This window comes from Triticum dicoccoides, chromosome 7A (assembly GCF_002162155.2).
Source record: "Triticum dicoccoides isolate Atlit2015 ecotype Zavitan chromosome 7A, WEW_v2.0, whole genome shotgun sequence".
Lineage (NCBI taxonomy): Eukaryota > Viridiplantae > Streptophyta > Magnoliopsida > Poales > Poaceae > Triticum > Triticum dicoccoides.
The window spans coordinates 230,597,753-230,613,733 of NC_041392.1; positions in this window are offsets into that span (position 1 = coordinate 230,597,753).

Here is a 15,981-nt window from a genome sequence, read left to right on the forward strand (position 1 = left end):
CACATTTCCTCTACCTCTGTGATCAAGTCATTTCCAAGAAGTTGACGTTCACCGGTCTCTGACCAGTTAAGAGGAGTACGGCACTTCCTGCCATAGAGAATTTCAAATGGGGCCTTGCCCGAACTTGCTTGAAAATTGTTGTTGTAGGAGAACTCGGCATATGGAAGACAATCTTCCCACTTCATACCGAAAGAGATAACGCAAGCCCTGAGCATATCTTCGAGAATCTGATTGACACGCTCGACTTGACCGCTAGTTTGAGGATGAAAAGCTGTGCTGAAACGGATGTTGGTGCCCATGGCCTTCTGAAAAGAATCCCAAAACTTGGAGGTAAAGATGCTGCCATGGTCTGAAGAGATCAACTGTGGAATGCCGTGCAGAGAGACAATCCGAGAGGTATAAAGCTCCGCCAATTGAGCTGCAGTGATAGACTCTTTGATAGGCAGAAAATGAGCCACTTTAGTGAGTTTGTCGATGACAACGAATATAGCATCATTGCCACGCTTGGACTTTGGAAATCCCGTCACGAAGTCCATCTCAATGTGGTCAAACTTCCATTCTGGAATGGCAAGAGGTTGGAGGAGACCAACTGGTCGTTGGTGTTCTGCCTTCACTCTTCTGCAGACATCACATTCATTCACGAACTGAGCAATCTCGCGCTTCATTCGAGTCCACCAATAAGCCTGCTTGAGGTCCTGGTACATCTTCGTACTCCCAGGGTGGATGGAGAGGAGAGAATTGTGAGCCTCGTTCATAATGACTTTACGAAGGTCACCTTTAGGCACAACAATGCGATCCTCGAAGAAGAGAGTATCCTTGTCATCAAGGCGATAGCACTTGTACTTGGGTTGACTCTTGGCAATCCCAATCTTCACCTTCTTCACCATAGCATCAAGAAAATGAGCCTCGCGAATCTGATCTTCCAAAGTAGGAGAGACTTGAAGGTTGGCGAGGAAACCTTGAGGAACAACTTGCAAATTGAGTTTGTGGAAGGCTTCACAAAGCTCGGGTTGGTAAGGCTTGAGAATCAGACTGTTGCAGTACGCCTTCCTGCTCAATGCGTCAGCAATCACATTGGCCTTGCCTGAAGTATATTCGATGCTCGGATTATACTCTTGAATCATTTCGACCCAACGAGTCTGCCTGAGGTTGAGATTAGGCTGAGTGAAGATGTACTTGAGACTCTTGTGGTCAGTGAAGATGTCCACTTTTCTTCCCAATAAGAGATGTCTTCAAGTCAAAAGAGCATGCACAACTGCCGCCAACTCGAGGTCATGAGTGGGGTAGTTCTCCTCGTTGGGCTTCAACTGGCGAGAGGTATAAGCCACAACTTTCTTCTCTTGCATCAACACTGCACCAAGACCTTGAAGAGAGGCATCGCAGAAGACCTCGAACGGTTTGGATTCATCAGGAGGAGTCAGAACTGGAGTAGTGACTAATTTCTCTTTCAAAGTGTTGAAAGCAATGTCACATTCCGGAGACCAAACGTACTTGACGTGCTTCTGGAGAAGGTCTGAAACAGGCTATGCGATCTTTGAAAAGTTCTCAATGAACCTTCGACAGTAGCTTGCGAGACCAAGGAAGCTGCGGAGTTGCTTCACGTGCTGAGGTGGTTCCCAATTCACAATTGCAGGCACCTTCTCAGGATTCACCGCAATGCCCTTGGTAGAGATGATATGCCCAAGATAGAGAACCTCATCGAGCCAAAACTCGCACTTTGAGAACTTGGTGTAGAATTGATGTTCTCTAAGCTTATCGAGCACCAAAGGCAAGTGCTTGGCATGATCTTCCTTGTTCTTCAAAAAGACCAGAATGTCATCGAGGTAGACCAAGACAAAGTCATTTGTGTAGGCGTTGAAGATGAAGTTCATCATGCGAGAGAAAGTCGGAGGAGCATTGACGAGGCCAAAAGACATGACAGTGTATTCATGTGAACCATAGCTTGTTCTGAACGCCGTCTTGGGGATATCTTGCTCATGAATTCGAATCTGGTGATAGCCCATACGGAGATCAAGCTTGGAGAATACTTGAGCACCTTTGAGTTGTTCAAACGGCTCATTGATGTTGGGAAGTGGGTACTTGTTCTTTATAGTCTTCTTGTTCAATGGACGGTAGTCAACACAAAGTCGGTCCATTCCATCCTTCTTCTTCACAAAAAGAACTCCACAACCCCACGGAGAAGAACTAGGTCAGATGAGACCCATTCGCTCTTGAATATCGAGTTGCTTCTTCAGCTCCTTCAATTCTTCAGGTCCAAGCTTGTAAGGACGTTTGCAAACAGGTTCCGTGCTAGTCTCAAGATCGATGACAAATTCAACTGGCTGGTGCGGAGGCATTCCTGGAAGCTCTTCTGGAAAGACGTCTTGATATTCGCAAACGACTGGAATTTGAGAGATGGCATCCAGTTCACCCTTCTCATTGAGAGAAAACAGACGGATGGTATCATCCCTTGCGGCAAAGACAATTACATCCTTAGAAGAATGAGTCAATTGAATCTGCCTGGCAGCACAATCAAGATGAGCCTTGTGCTTAGAAAGCCAATCCATTCCGAGAATAAGATCAATATCCGAGTTTCCAAGAACCACTGGAGAGGACAGAAACTTGTAGTCGCCCAACGTGATAGAGACATCGGGAGCAACCAAACTAGAAGTCAAAAGCTTGCCGGGAGAAACAACTTGCATTACTTTGGGCATAACCTCAGTATCAACATTGTGCTTCGATGCAAATGGGAATGAAAAGAAAGAATGCGATGCACCAGTATCAAAAAGTACTTTTGCAGGAACATCATTAACAGGAAGGTTACCCATGATGACATCTGACGAGTCCTCTTCCTAAGCTGCATTCATCAAGTTGACCTTGGTGTGCTTGGGGTCATGCTTGACTACAGCTGTAGTTGCCGATCTCACAGGAGGAGGAGGAGGAGGGAGACGCCTCTGATTGAAGCATTTGTTGGCATAGTGACCCTTCTGTTGGCACTTGTTGCACGTGACCTCTGAAAGCGGACGGTGATACGGAGCACTCGATCTTGGAGCTTGAGACGAAGTCTTGTTCTGAAAGCCAGGGTTGGGTGGGTGGGAAGATCCACTGCCACCTTTGCTCTTCTGCTGATAAGGCTGACGGAACAGAGGAGGATGAAGCCAATACTTCTGTTGCTTGGCCACTTGAGTTGAGGAAGAAGGAGTAGCATCTCCGACTCGCTTCTTGGAAGCATCGCACTTCAGTTGAGCAGTCTCTTGCTTCATTGCCATGTTGTAAAACTCACCGTACCTCTTGGGCTCAAAGAGAACGAGAGCTAGCTGGATTTCTTCTCTGAGACCACCCCTGAACTGATATATCATTCTCTTCTCGTCAGGGACGTCTTGCTTAGCAAAACGGGCGAGCTTCTGAAACATCTTGTTGTACTCGTAGACAGACATAGAGCCTTGCTTCAGGTTGCGGAATTCCTCACACTTGCTTTCAACCACGCTCTGAGGAATATGATGAGCTTTCAAGTCTTGACGGAATTCATCCCAGGTAATCACACGGCCTCCTCTGGAATCTTTGTACTGCTGAAACCATTCTGCAGCTTGGTCTTTGAGTTGGAAGGAAGCGAACTTGACAAAGTCCTCAGGCCTGACGTTACTACACTCGAAATGCTTGCATATGTCCACGAGCCAATCATCAGCGTTTGTTGCCTCAACACAATTGCTGAAGGTCTTTGGCTGGTTAGCAAGGAACTGGTTGAGTGTAGCAAAGTGATTCTGGTTGTTGCCTTGGCCCTGGTTCCCTTGGTTGCGCTCTTGAAGAAGTTGCATGATCAGTTGCGTGTTTGAATTGGTAGCGGCCATCACAGCTTGCCATGCCTCCCGAGGTGGAGGTGGTGGTGGTGGATCAGTATTCGGAGTCGTGCGCGTTGGAGGAGCCATCCTGAATAGGTTGACATCCATTAGCACATTGATAGACAAATATTGAAGTTGAATCAAACAGGTTGAAATTGCAACATATAGTCTTCACATCCGAACAAAATGAACGAATGCATTCCAATTGAAATGGTCACATATCCATAAATTGAGAAGCCACTTAGAATTTAGGTAGAAGAAAAACAACAAGGTACGGAACAAGAACGAATACTCGGTAAGGATCACCCAATCTCAAACCAAATATCCGCGGAAGAAGAACTAGAGCTACAAGAATTCCCACCTATGAAACTCCCGAACCTTTCCGGTTATGCAATCAGGTGTTGGGGATACAGGGGAAGCATAATATCTCACCCAAATCTAGCAAATCCTACATCCAGTTGTATCCATCCTTCAACACATAACCAAGAAAAACTTCGGAAATCGTCTACCTCAACCTTCAAAAAGCATCCGTTATACAAGTTATGGCAATACGCCCGAACTCCCGCCCCAGTACTGGGTGGCGTCGAGGTTATCTCACCAACAACTTCATAAAAGATATTTTCGATGTCGGCGAAACTAAACTCAGGTATTCCAGAACTACAACGATAAAATTGTGACGACAACACCTCGGAGCTCAACTCCCCGGGACACTGCCACAACCCCTAAATGACAGGAGGCACCAAGAACAATGTTCTCGTCACAAATCGATCGGAACGATTCCAAGATACCCGTGTGATCCTAAATTTTTTTAGTGAAATTTGAGAAGAGAAGAGTCAAAACTCTACGTCAGGATGCCTTACCAGAGCGATGAAGGGACTGGGGAGTAAAAAGAATTCCTGAACTCTCTGATATATATAATCCTAAATGACTCAAAACATTTTTCTAGACTCAACAACACCAGCTATTCGATCAAGCAGGGGGCTCCTAAGGTCGGGAAGGCTCTGATACCAACTTGTAACGCCCTCGATGCGGCTATATCTCCTATGTGTCGAAGCACGACTTAGAGGCATAAACGCATTGAAAGCAATGTCGCAAGTAAGGTAATCTTCACAACAACCCATGTAAATAGATAATAGGGGAAAAGGTACATAGTTGGCTTACACTCGCCACGTCACACAAATACGTGAATACCATTACAATCATCCAATACACTCATGGTCCGACTACGGTACCAAAATAAAAGATCAACCCCAACATGCGACACGGTCCCCGATTGGCCCAACTGGGCACCTCTACTGATCATCTGGGAAAGACACATAGTAACGACGAGAGTCTTCATCGAACTCCCACTTGAGCTCAAGCGCATCATCTGGAACGGTATCATCGGTCCCTGCATCTGGTTTGGAAGTAATCTGTGAGTCACGGGGACTCAGCAATCTCGCACCCTCGCGATCAAGACTATTTAAGCTTATAGTAAAGACAAGGTAAATATGTGGAGCTGCAGCAAGCGACTAGCATATATGGTGGCTATCCTGTTCGCAAAAGAGAGCGAGAAGAGAAGGCAAAGCACGAACGAAGAACTATGATCAAGAAGTGATCCTATAGCAACCTACGTCAAGCATTACTCCAACACCGTGTTCACTTCCTGGACTCCGCCAAGAAGAGACCATCATGGTTACACACGCGGTTGATTCATTTTAATTAAGTTAAGTTTCATGTTATCTACAACCGGACATTAACAAATTCCCATCTGCCCATAACCGCGGGCACGGCTTTCGAAAGTTCAAATCCCTGCAGGGGAGTCCCAACTTAGCTCATCACAAGCTCTCATGGCCAACAAAGGATATTCCTTCTCCCGAGACATTCCGATCAGACTCGGTATCTCGGTTTTACAAGACATCCTCGACAATGGTAAAACAAGTCCAGCAACACCGCCCGAATGTGCCGACAAATCCCGATAGGAGTTGCACATATCTCGTTCTCACGGCACACTCAGATGAGACATCCTACGAGTAAAACCAACCCTCAAGTTGCCCCGAGGTGGCCCCGCAGTCTACTCGGTTGGACCAACACTCAGAGGAGCACTGGCCCAGGGGGGATTAAATAAAGATGACCCTTGGGCTCCAGAAACCCAAGGGAAAAAGAGGCTAGGTGGCAAATGGTAAAACCAAGGTTGGCTGGAGGAGTTTTATTCAAGGCGAACTGTCAAGGGGTTCCCATTGTAACCCAACCGCGTAAGGAACGCAAAATCCGGAAACATAACACCGATATGACAGAAACTAGGGCGGCAAGAGTGGAACAAAACACTAGGCAAAATGCCGAGCCTTCCACCCTTTACCAAGTATATAGGTGCATTAAGATAAATAAGATAATATAGTGATATCCCAACAATAAACAATGTTCCAACAAGGAACGATCTCCAATCTTCACCTGCAACTAGCAACGCTATAAGAGGGGCTGAGCAAAGCGGTAACATAGCCAATCAATGGTTTGCTAGGACATGGTGGGTTAGAGGTTTGACATGGCAATTTGGGAGGCATGATAAGCAAGTGGTAGGCATGGTAGCATAGGCATAGCAAAAGAGCGAGCATCTAGCAAGCAAAGATAGAAGTGATTTCGAGGGTATGATCATCTTGCCTGCAAAGTTGTCAGAGTTGACTTGATCCTCGTAAGCAAACTCAATGGGCTCCTCGTTAGCGAACTCGTCTCCCGGCTCTGCCCAAACAAGACAAACAAGCAAAAGGAACACAATCAACCACGTGCAATGCTCGAATAACATGATGCAAATATGGTATCCTATGCGGGATGCGATATGTGATGCATATACAAGATTTGACAAGGAATGATTGAACCTGGCCTCAACTTGGAAATCCAAGAGTGCCACTGGAAATATGAGGTGATTTTGGTTGAAATCGATATAAAGATCACCGGAATCGGATGCACGGTTTGGAAATGGCAAGCAAAACAAATATGGCGCCGGTCTGCGATAATCAGCAAGTAGCCATCTAAATGCAACAAGATAAATATGCTACAGCACTCAAACATGCCAACAAAATACATGGCAGAGATCCAGTCATGATGCTTGACAAAAGATGAACAATGAGCTATGGACAATTCATCCATTAACAGGTTCAAACAAGCATGGCAAAAATGCAAATGATAACAGGTTTCAGACTTAGTGAAATTAACACAAGTCTGGAATTTAACATCAGGTAGCACACTTTGGAGCATGAAAACTACATGCTACAGGAACTTAACATGGCAAATCAAGGCATGGCATGAAGCTACTCAAATCACTTAACAAAAGTCCCTTAGTGACCTTGAGCCAAAAGGGATCAGAAAATACAATTGCAAGCATGTGAACATGGCAAAAACATAATCAGATTACAGACTTAGTGAAAAACTGGAGCATGCAAATCTGTTAACGAGTAGGCATGTTCACGAGCTCGATGCACTCACTACAGAGCATGGAATGACAAACTAAGCATACACCCATCAATAATACATATCATAGAAGCTAGACATGACAAGAACAACAACATAGCATGCATGGATCAATAACAACATCCTCGGCAAAATCGATAACAAGTCAACAATCTGCCAGGATTCACGAAATGGCAAAAGTAGAGCTCGATTGACTCAAGCTAGGTTGCTCCATAAATTTAAACAAAGATATGAATGGATAGAGCGCCACAATGTCAACAAGTCATCCTTACTGATCATCCTCAAAAGAGGCACGGATCACTAGGAAACAACATGAACATATGGCATAATGACAAAATCAGATCAAGGACTTAGTGAAATTCTAAGTCCCTGAAATCAGCATTACCGATTGCACTACTTTGCAAGCTTGTGCTAGTCACCATACATATCACAAAAATACATGGTAGGCACCTCTGTAAAGATGGCATGGCATATAATAAAACTCATGTAGAGCTCAGGAGCATATCATGCACATATTAATCATGGCAAAAATGACAAATAGCTATTTGATGAAACAGATAAGACAAATATATCACATAACCCTCTTCCAACAGCATTTCGGGCGTCAAGATGAGCTCAAATGAAAATGACGCAATGAGATGAAATGATGTACTCTCTGAGATGAACATTTTGATATGCTACACGCTCGAATCGGAGCTACGGATGCGGAGATACGACATCATGAAATTTGCTAAAAAATTAGGGTTTGGGGATGAAAGTCAACCGATCCAGATCCAAATCTGGCGGGTACTGTAGCTGCACGGATTTCGAAGATGGCCAGCTGGAGTCGAAGAACTCGCCAGGGCGAGGGGGCTCGCCGGAGTAGGGCGCGGCACTTGGCGTCGGCGGACGGGGGCGGCGGGCTCCGGGCGGTGGAGGACGACGTCGACGGCGAGGCGGCGGACTCCGGGCGGTGGAGGAGAAGCCTACCGGAGCGGGGCGGCGGCAGGCCGGCGAAGGGATGGCGGCGGTGGTCCGGCGCCAGCGCTGGGAGAGGAGAAGCGGCACAGGGCGCTGCGGGCGGCAGTCGGGCGATGGGCTCGCGGGGGCCCGACTCAGGCCTCCCGGGCCGGCGATGTGGGGTGGTGTTGGCGACGACTCGTGTCACGACACGTGGCGACGGCGGGTCAGGTCGGACGTGTCCGGCCTGGCTAGACTTCGTCCGGCGGCGCGAGGAGGGGGGAGACTAGGGTTTGGGGGTGTTTTGACCCGAAATTTCGGGAGGAGGCCTATTTATAGAGGTAGGAGGAGCTAGAAAGCTCCAAATGAGGTGCGGTTTGTGGCCACGCGATCGTGATCGAACGATCTAGATGATAGAAGGGGTTTTGGTGGGTTTTGGGCCAAAATGGAAGGGTGTTGGGCTGCAACACACACGAGGCCTTTTCGGTCCCTCGGTTAACCGTTAAAGTATCAAACGAAGTCCAAATGGCACGAAACTTGACAGGCGGTCTACCGGTAGTAACCCAAGGCCGCATGACAAGTCTCGGTCCAATCCGGAAATGTTTAACCCCCACACACGAAAAGAGGTAGAAAGGACCACCGGAGGAGATAGGAGCGCCGGAATGCAAAACGGACAACGGGGAAAATGCTCGGATGCATGAGACAAACACGTATGCAAATCCAATGCATATGATGACATGATATGAGATGCATGACAAAGGCAACAACACACGGAGACAAAAACCCGAACCCGAGGGAAATAAAATAACTTAGCGCCGGAAACGGCAAGAGTTGGGATACATATAAGGTAAATTATATCTAGGGTGTTACAAACCGAGTACATTAAGACCCATGCATATAGTACTTTAGAAAAAGAGCTAATAGACCTTAGCATATTCTTGGTTCGGGACCAGTACAGAACAAGGCATTCCCGATCATCGTTCTGTAAATGTGTATTAGGAGAAAGTAAGGGAATTTGATGAGTTTCTTTGCCAGTGAAATACATTTTCTTCAGGTAATTCCGATACTGGCGCCAAGCATTCTTGAAGATAGCAGAGGTATTAGCACATGTTACCTCATCCTGGGTTTCCAAATCGGTCCTTCTCTATATAGAAAAATGGGAACATTTGATGTATTATAACCAGCATGGACGTAGAATGTATGGGACAAAGCAAAGTAATTGCCATGAATAACATTACTTACACATAACTCCTAGACAAACACCTGCAACTGGCTTTTTCCTTCATCTTTAGTATAATATTTCCATGATGGGAAGATACGCACATAGGATTTAACAAAATCGAATGCGATAGATGCTAAACTATGAATGGTTGGTTGTGCTTCGTCCACATGAATAGGTGTACTAACGGGTGGAGTTGGGGTTCGCCGTGATAGTACTGGCGCTTTGGGCACTAGAGCTGCCTTACTAACTGCTCTTGTTTGGGAGCGCTGTGGTGGAGATGGTGTTGTGTCAACTGGAACTGGATTACTATCTGCTGGGGTTGGGGTTAGATTGGGTGAAGCTGGTTCTCTATCCATCGGAGTAGGGGTACAATCTGTGAGAGTTTGGGTTATGTGTGGTAGGGCCGGTTCTTGTGTATGTGCAACCGGGGTGCTATCTCCACCAATAGGTAGCACTGTTTTATTTCAAGACCGTATTTTTACTCCGCTAGATACTGCCATCACCCCCTCCAATTCAAATGGCTGATAAACAAGAAAAGTAGTTGAATGTACAACCCTTGTATGAGAGAGAGATGCAATAGATAGTGTGGAAAAAAGAGAGCATGAAATAGTTCACACATATATTGTTTAACTAAAAAGGATAGCATGACATAATTTCACATATATGATGTCTATCTAAACTGGATAGCATAGCATGACATAATTCAAAGCTATGATGACTAACTAAACATGATGACATGAGATAATTATATAATGTCTTTAGTAAATAGGTTTGTATGACATAATTCACATACATGTTATCTAAGTAATCAGGATCGCATAATATAATTCACATATGTGATTTATATACTAAGCAGAGGGCATTCACATAGATGATATCTGAACTAAGAACATGGTGTTGAATATTGTGTATATGATGTCTAAACTATGCAAAGCAAGACACCGTATGCATGATATGAGCAGTATAATCGTGCCAAGTTAGAGCATACACCTTAGTGGGGGAATAGGACTAGTCATCTGTCTCTGAATCCATATCCGAGGAGCTATCGGGACCCAGCAAGAGATCCGCTTTGACAGGTAGCATTGTCTTCTCTGAAGACCTCGTTTTCACTCTAGATTTTTCCATCACCCACTCAAATGGCTGATTCACAGGAAGAGTACTTGAATGTACACACATTGTCGACAAATGGAAATGTAATGAAGAAAAGGATTGGCAAGATATAATTCAATATATGATGCCTGGTTAAACAGGATGGCATTGCGTATTTCACATATATTATGGCTGGCTAAAAGAGATGAGATTGCATAATTCACATATATGATATAGAAACTAAACAGGTGGCATTACAGAACATGTCTAAACTAAGAAGGTGGCATATATGATGTTGAAAGTAGGTACTACAAGGCAACATATGCATGATATGACCAACATCATCATGCCAAGTTAGAGAAAACACCTCGGTGGGTAAATAGGAGTGGTCAGCTCTGTCTGAATTCGCCTCAGAAAGATGTAAGGAGAGCATGCAGAAATATAGTGAGATTATGTAACGAGAGCTAGCAGAAATCTAGAGTGATGGTGACACCCAGTGGATAGATCCAAAAATAATGATAGCAGGTTGATGATGGCTTTAATTTAATATAAAAAGACAGATGATGATTTCTTTACTATTTGTTTCCCACCCAAAGTGAACAACATAGACATACCCTAGGTGAACCAGATAATAGACATAGATACTATTCATTGCTGCCTCGATATGTGCCCCACAAGCATTTTAAAACTCAAGTTTGAACACTAATTTGGACCTGACTTGGAGTCTAAGAGGTGAACATGACGATAAAGTAGCAGGTAATATTAAGCAATGCATAACATAAGCAGAAACAAAAGAGTGCGACCTCTCTTGTGGACCCGTACTCCTTTGGTTCATCTGCTGAGTCGATGATGGTGATGTAGTTGCGGGGGTTGCTGGTGGCAGGGAAGGAGATCTAGGGCGGCGAAAGACGGTCAGGAGTCGTGGTGTCTGGTATGGTGGATGCTTATGTCGATGGAGCAGCTTAGGTGAGGTGAACTACATCACGACATGAGTAGGACAAACCACACAAAGTTTTTCTTTGACACCTATCTGTAACTGAAGTAATTCTGTAAGGGCTCCTTTAGCTTGCAGGATTCTAAAAACACAGGGATAGGAAAAACACCGGAATAGGATAGGAATGCACATGGGAAACAGAGAATTTGTAAACACGGGATTTATGTCAACTTGGGTGTTTGGTTCACAGGAATTGGAAGAGCAGAGGAATGCAAAGAAACATGGCCAAATTAAAGTGAAACCATATGAAAATTTGTATAGTTAGAATGTTATTCTGCCACTAATGCACTTAATCTTGTTTTCATGCATAGGATTTTCAAAAATAGGTCCAGGTGGATGTTTTGCTCCATTCCTTTCAACCAAATGCATGAATAATTGAATAGTAGAGTACCATAGGAAAATTTCTATTGCTATGTTTTTCCTTCACTTTTCCATTGAACCAAAATAGCCCTAATGGATCGACATGAATGTAGAGTAATAAGTGATGCACAAGTGTACAACCTCTTTGGCGTAGCCATGTCAACCTCAGCACCATTGGGTTGGTCGTTGAAGAAGTTGCGGCAGAGGTGGCTGTCGGAGGTGTGGAGGTAGATTTGAGGCATCTGTAGACGGCGTCTAGGGTACTGCTCTATTGTCACGGATGGTTCCATTGTTGGAGCAGCTCCGGCAAGCCGTAAGACATCGAGCCTGAAGTAGTACCAGACAAACATCATTAATCTCAAGTGGGATTCTAATAGCATCTCCAATAGTTGTTGTAAAATACATTACCAAGAAGTCGTAGATGTAAATTTACATCACCAAAAACACCTGACTACAACAAATGAGGTAAAAATTGTTGATTCTGAACTTAACTGCCGAAATTGAAAATTACTGTGGAATCTGAATGTTAATGTCAAAACTGAATGCACTGGTAACGGAGAGGCACTTCACATGTAGTTTAGGCTGCTCAAGCACTAGTAGTAAGAAACAGTGATCTAAATAGGCAAGCGATCGACAGGGAACACAGTAGCAGATTACAGCCGAAGCAGCTGCGCCTAGAGCAGCAGCGCGAACTAGAGCTACAGCAGCAACTCATGTAGCTACAGCAGCCTGTGTACCAGCATCAGCAGCGCGAACTAGAGCCAGAGCAGCAACTCGTGCAGCTGTAGCAGCCCGTGTACCAGCATCAGCAACGCAAGCATGAGCAAGAGAAGATCAGCAGCACGAGCGAAGGGAAGAGCAGAGCAGCAGCACGACCGACCGGAGCAGCAGCAGCTCTGGTTTCTATAGACGCCACCGCCGAGGGAGCCTCGCACTAGGGGAGAGCCACCATGGAGATGTTTCCGGCGGCGCTGACTACGAGGTAGCCGCTCCATGGGGGAGTGGGATCGACCACCGGTGGCGCCAGGAGGTCAAGTTAAGGAGAAAGTGCGATGCGATGAGTGTACAACCTCTTTGGTGGCGCCGATTAGGCCTCGGCTTCATCCGAGGAGTCGGCGAGGATGTTGCGGTTCTAGTGGAGCAGGTTAAGGTGGCACTATGGGGATGGAACAACTGCGATAGATGAGGCGATCGTCGGAGCAGCTCCTTGGAGGTGGAGGACGGGGCGGCTGAATCTGTGGTACGATGAGATCGACGACGGATCCTCATCCAGGGCGGTGGATGAGGGACGTCGAGCTGTTGTGGTGGACGACATCATCGGGGAAGTGGCTCCGGTTGGGCAGCGATGGGGTGGTGGACGGCGGAGGGTGGGGTTTCGCAGTTGGAGCAGAGAGGTTATGTCGGCCTCGGTTTTCGAATGGCGAAAAGGAGGTAATGGGAGAGGGATCCATCTCTTAGGAACGTGCTTGCTCAAAATGTAGGGTGTGTTATGAAAGTATCCCCACTGATTTGAACTAATGGCCCTTTCGGCTCAGGGTTAGAAGGGGGATTTTGTGTGTCGAGATTTGGCAGTTAGAGGGAGTTTTCGCTCGTGTTGTAATTTCGGGATAGCAAGGCACATGTTGTGAAGGCGCGAGTTTTTGGAGCACAAAGAGACAAAGTGATATCTGAAGGCGTGGGTTGACATATCAGGACAAGCCTGCCATGTAATAATGTGCGTATAAAATCAATTTGCACTTCCCTCGACAAAAAAAAACAAAAACTATTTGCACCACACAAAGGGAGAGTCTTGTCCTATTTTACTGGACAAATGCTATTCAAAACTATGAATCCATGTTATGTCTAATTAATTTTTTTCGCTACTTGTATAATGCATGTAACCTGCGCATACTAACATTTTAGTGCATTCCAAATGTATATACTACCACTGCAATTTGAACTAAATTTGAATCCCTTTCTCTATTTGAATAAGAATCTACAATCATGATTGTTGCCAAGTTAAACCATCATTTGTATATTATGTTAACAACACACCACATGATTACTATGGAGTTAGATATGAACTATGTGTACTATATGAACTCGAATTCAAAATTTAGAATACACTTGATGTTGATTCCAAATAATAGTACATTTGATGTACTAGCTAGATCTTCATAATCTAAACCATGTATCATATGTATACTGTGTTTATCACTCAAAGCAGTGAGATGCAAATGCCACACATTATCACAAACTCAAATAAATGTTATATATATATATATATATATTATATGTAGTATAACATGTTCATAACCACACCATGCGTGTCACTATTATATTCATGCATGTGTCGGTTTAAAACATTATGATCTCTTGTTCAAATATCCAAATCCACTTTTATAATGAATTCTGATCTTTGTACATCTTTTACACCCACACAATCCTCTTCTCTTTGTAGCCAGTGCTAACTTTCTCTCGTGCATGCACAAGCGCGCCTCCCTCTCACTCTCCCTCAGCATTCTCTCCATCGCACACATTCGTTATTTCTCTTTAGGTCGTTCACCCATGGTGTGTGTAGGCCCCCCAGCTCCTTCTTTCCGACACACACTGGTCGATAACCTCCCTAGCCAAGTGTACCTACCACAAACACACACGTTCCCTCTTCTCTTCTCACTGTCCATGACCCCTCTATCTAATACGGTTCCACACATGTGCACACTCCCGCCCCTCTTTTCATCAATCTCATACTCACACACTCCCCCCTCGATCTAGTAGGCCTCTCGCACCACCTCCTAGGCGCATCCCTCTCTCTCTGCCATCTCTTCGGGCCTTATTTGCTTCTAACACATGCACGAATATTCTCCCTACACATAGCTAGGTCGACTGTAACTCTTTTTCCCAACACACGATCGACATACCTCACTAGTTATGTCTCTCCCTTTCTCTCACACGCGACGATTGATCTTCCTATGTAGTTACATTTGCTTACCATAGCCATATCGTCCCCCTCATCATCCGTGCATGCCTCCTGACCCGTCTCTCACACGCACGTGCACAGATAGGTAGGCATCCCCTCTTTTATTGATATTGCAGTTGTACCCTTCGTTTGTCTAGCAGGCCTCTCCCACCGTTTTTGAAAAGCAACTCCACCACCAACCCTCCAACACTCTAGCTCTGTCTCTCTCCCAACCTTATTCCTCTCCTACACATACGCATGGATGCCGATCGATCTCCCTCAATACATAGCTAGGTCTCTCTCCTTCTCCACACATATACCAGTCGATCTACCTATCTATATAGTTAGGTCTCGCCCCCACACACACACACACTGATAGTCGAATGTTGTAGATAGGTATCCATGCCACAGAGACAAACTGCACCTCTCCCCTCTGATGTTCCAGTAGGCCAGCCTCCCTATATCTTTGACGTGGGCGCACAAAAATTCGACGACACTCTTTATCCATCGCGCACCCACACACTTCATCCCTCTCTTCAATTCTATCGATATCTCACGCCGATGATCCCTCCATTCTCTTATCGTGCATTTCCCCCTCTATATATCATATATCCAGGCCTCTGTTTCACGCACATTGCATATGTTACATTTTTTATGCGATATCATTGACACATTGCCTCTGCTTCGCACACACCATCTCTCTCTCACACACCCACGTACGTGGGGTACCTGCATGAAGAGAAGAGGTACAGACACAACGCACATACCCACATCTCGTTCCCGGCCACACCCGCGCGGGTACAAGATGGAGCTCATTTCTGTACGAAAAGGCATCCCACGTGATAATTTGACGTCTGTAGCGATTGTTTACTTGAAGGAGGGTCGTGTTCTACACGTACACGGAACAAAGTTCGACTTGATGTGTTAGTTTTGAAATAAAGTTATATTCCTCAATGGCACATACAAAATATAAAATGATTGTTATCGAGAAAAAAGAAATCTGCTCCACTATATACAATGGAGCCTGCCTGCGAGGGTTTGTCTCTTTTCACAGTATCTCACACAAGGCGGCAGTGACCTCTCTCTCTCACACCATTGGTCACTGATCCGGCTGTGTCTCGTCTGCCGGCGGAAAGGGAGGATGTGCATCATTTCTCCGTTCGATGGCGTCGAGGCA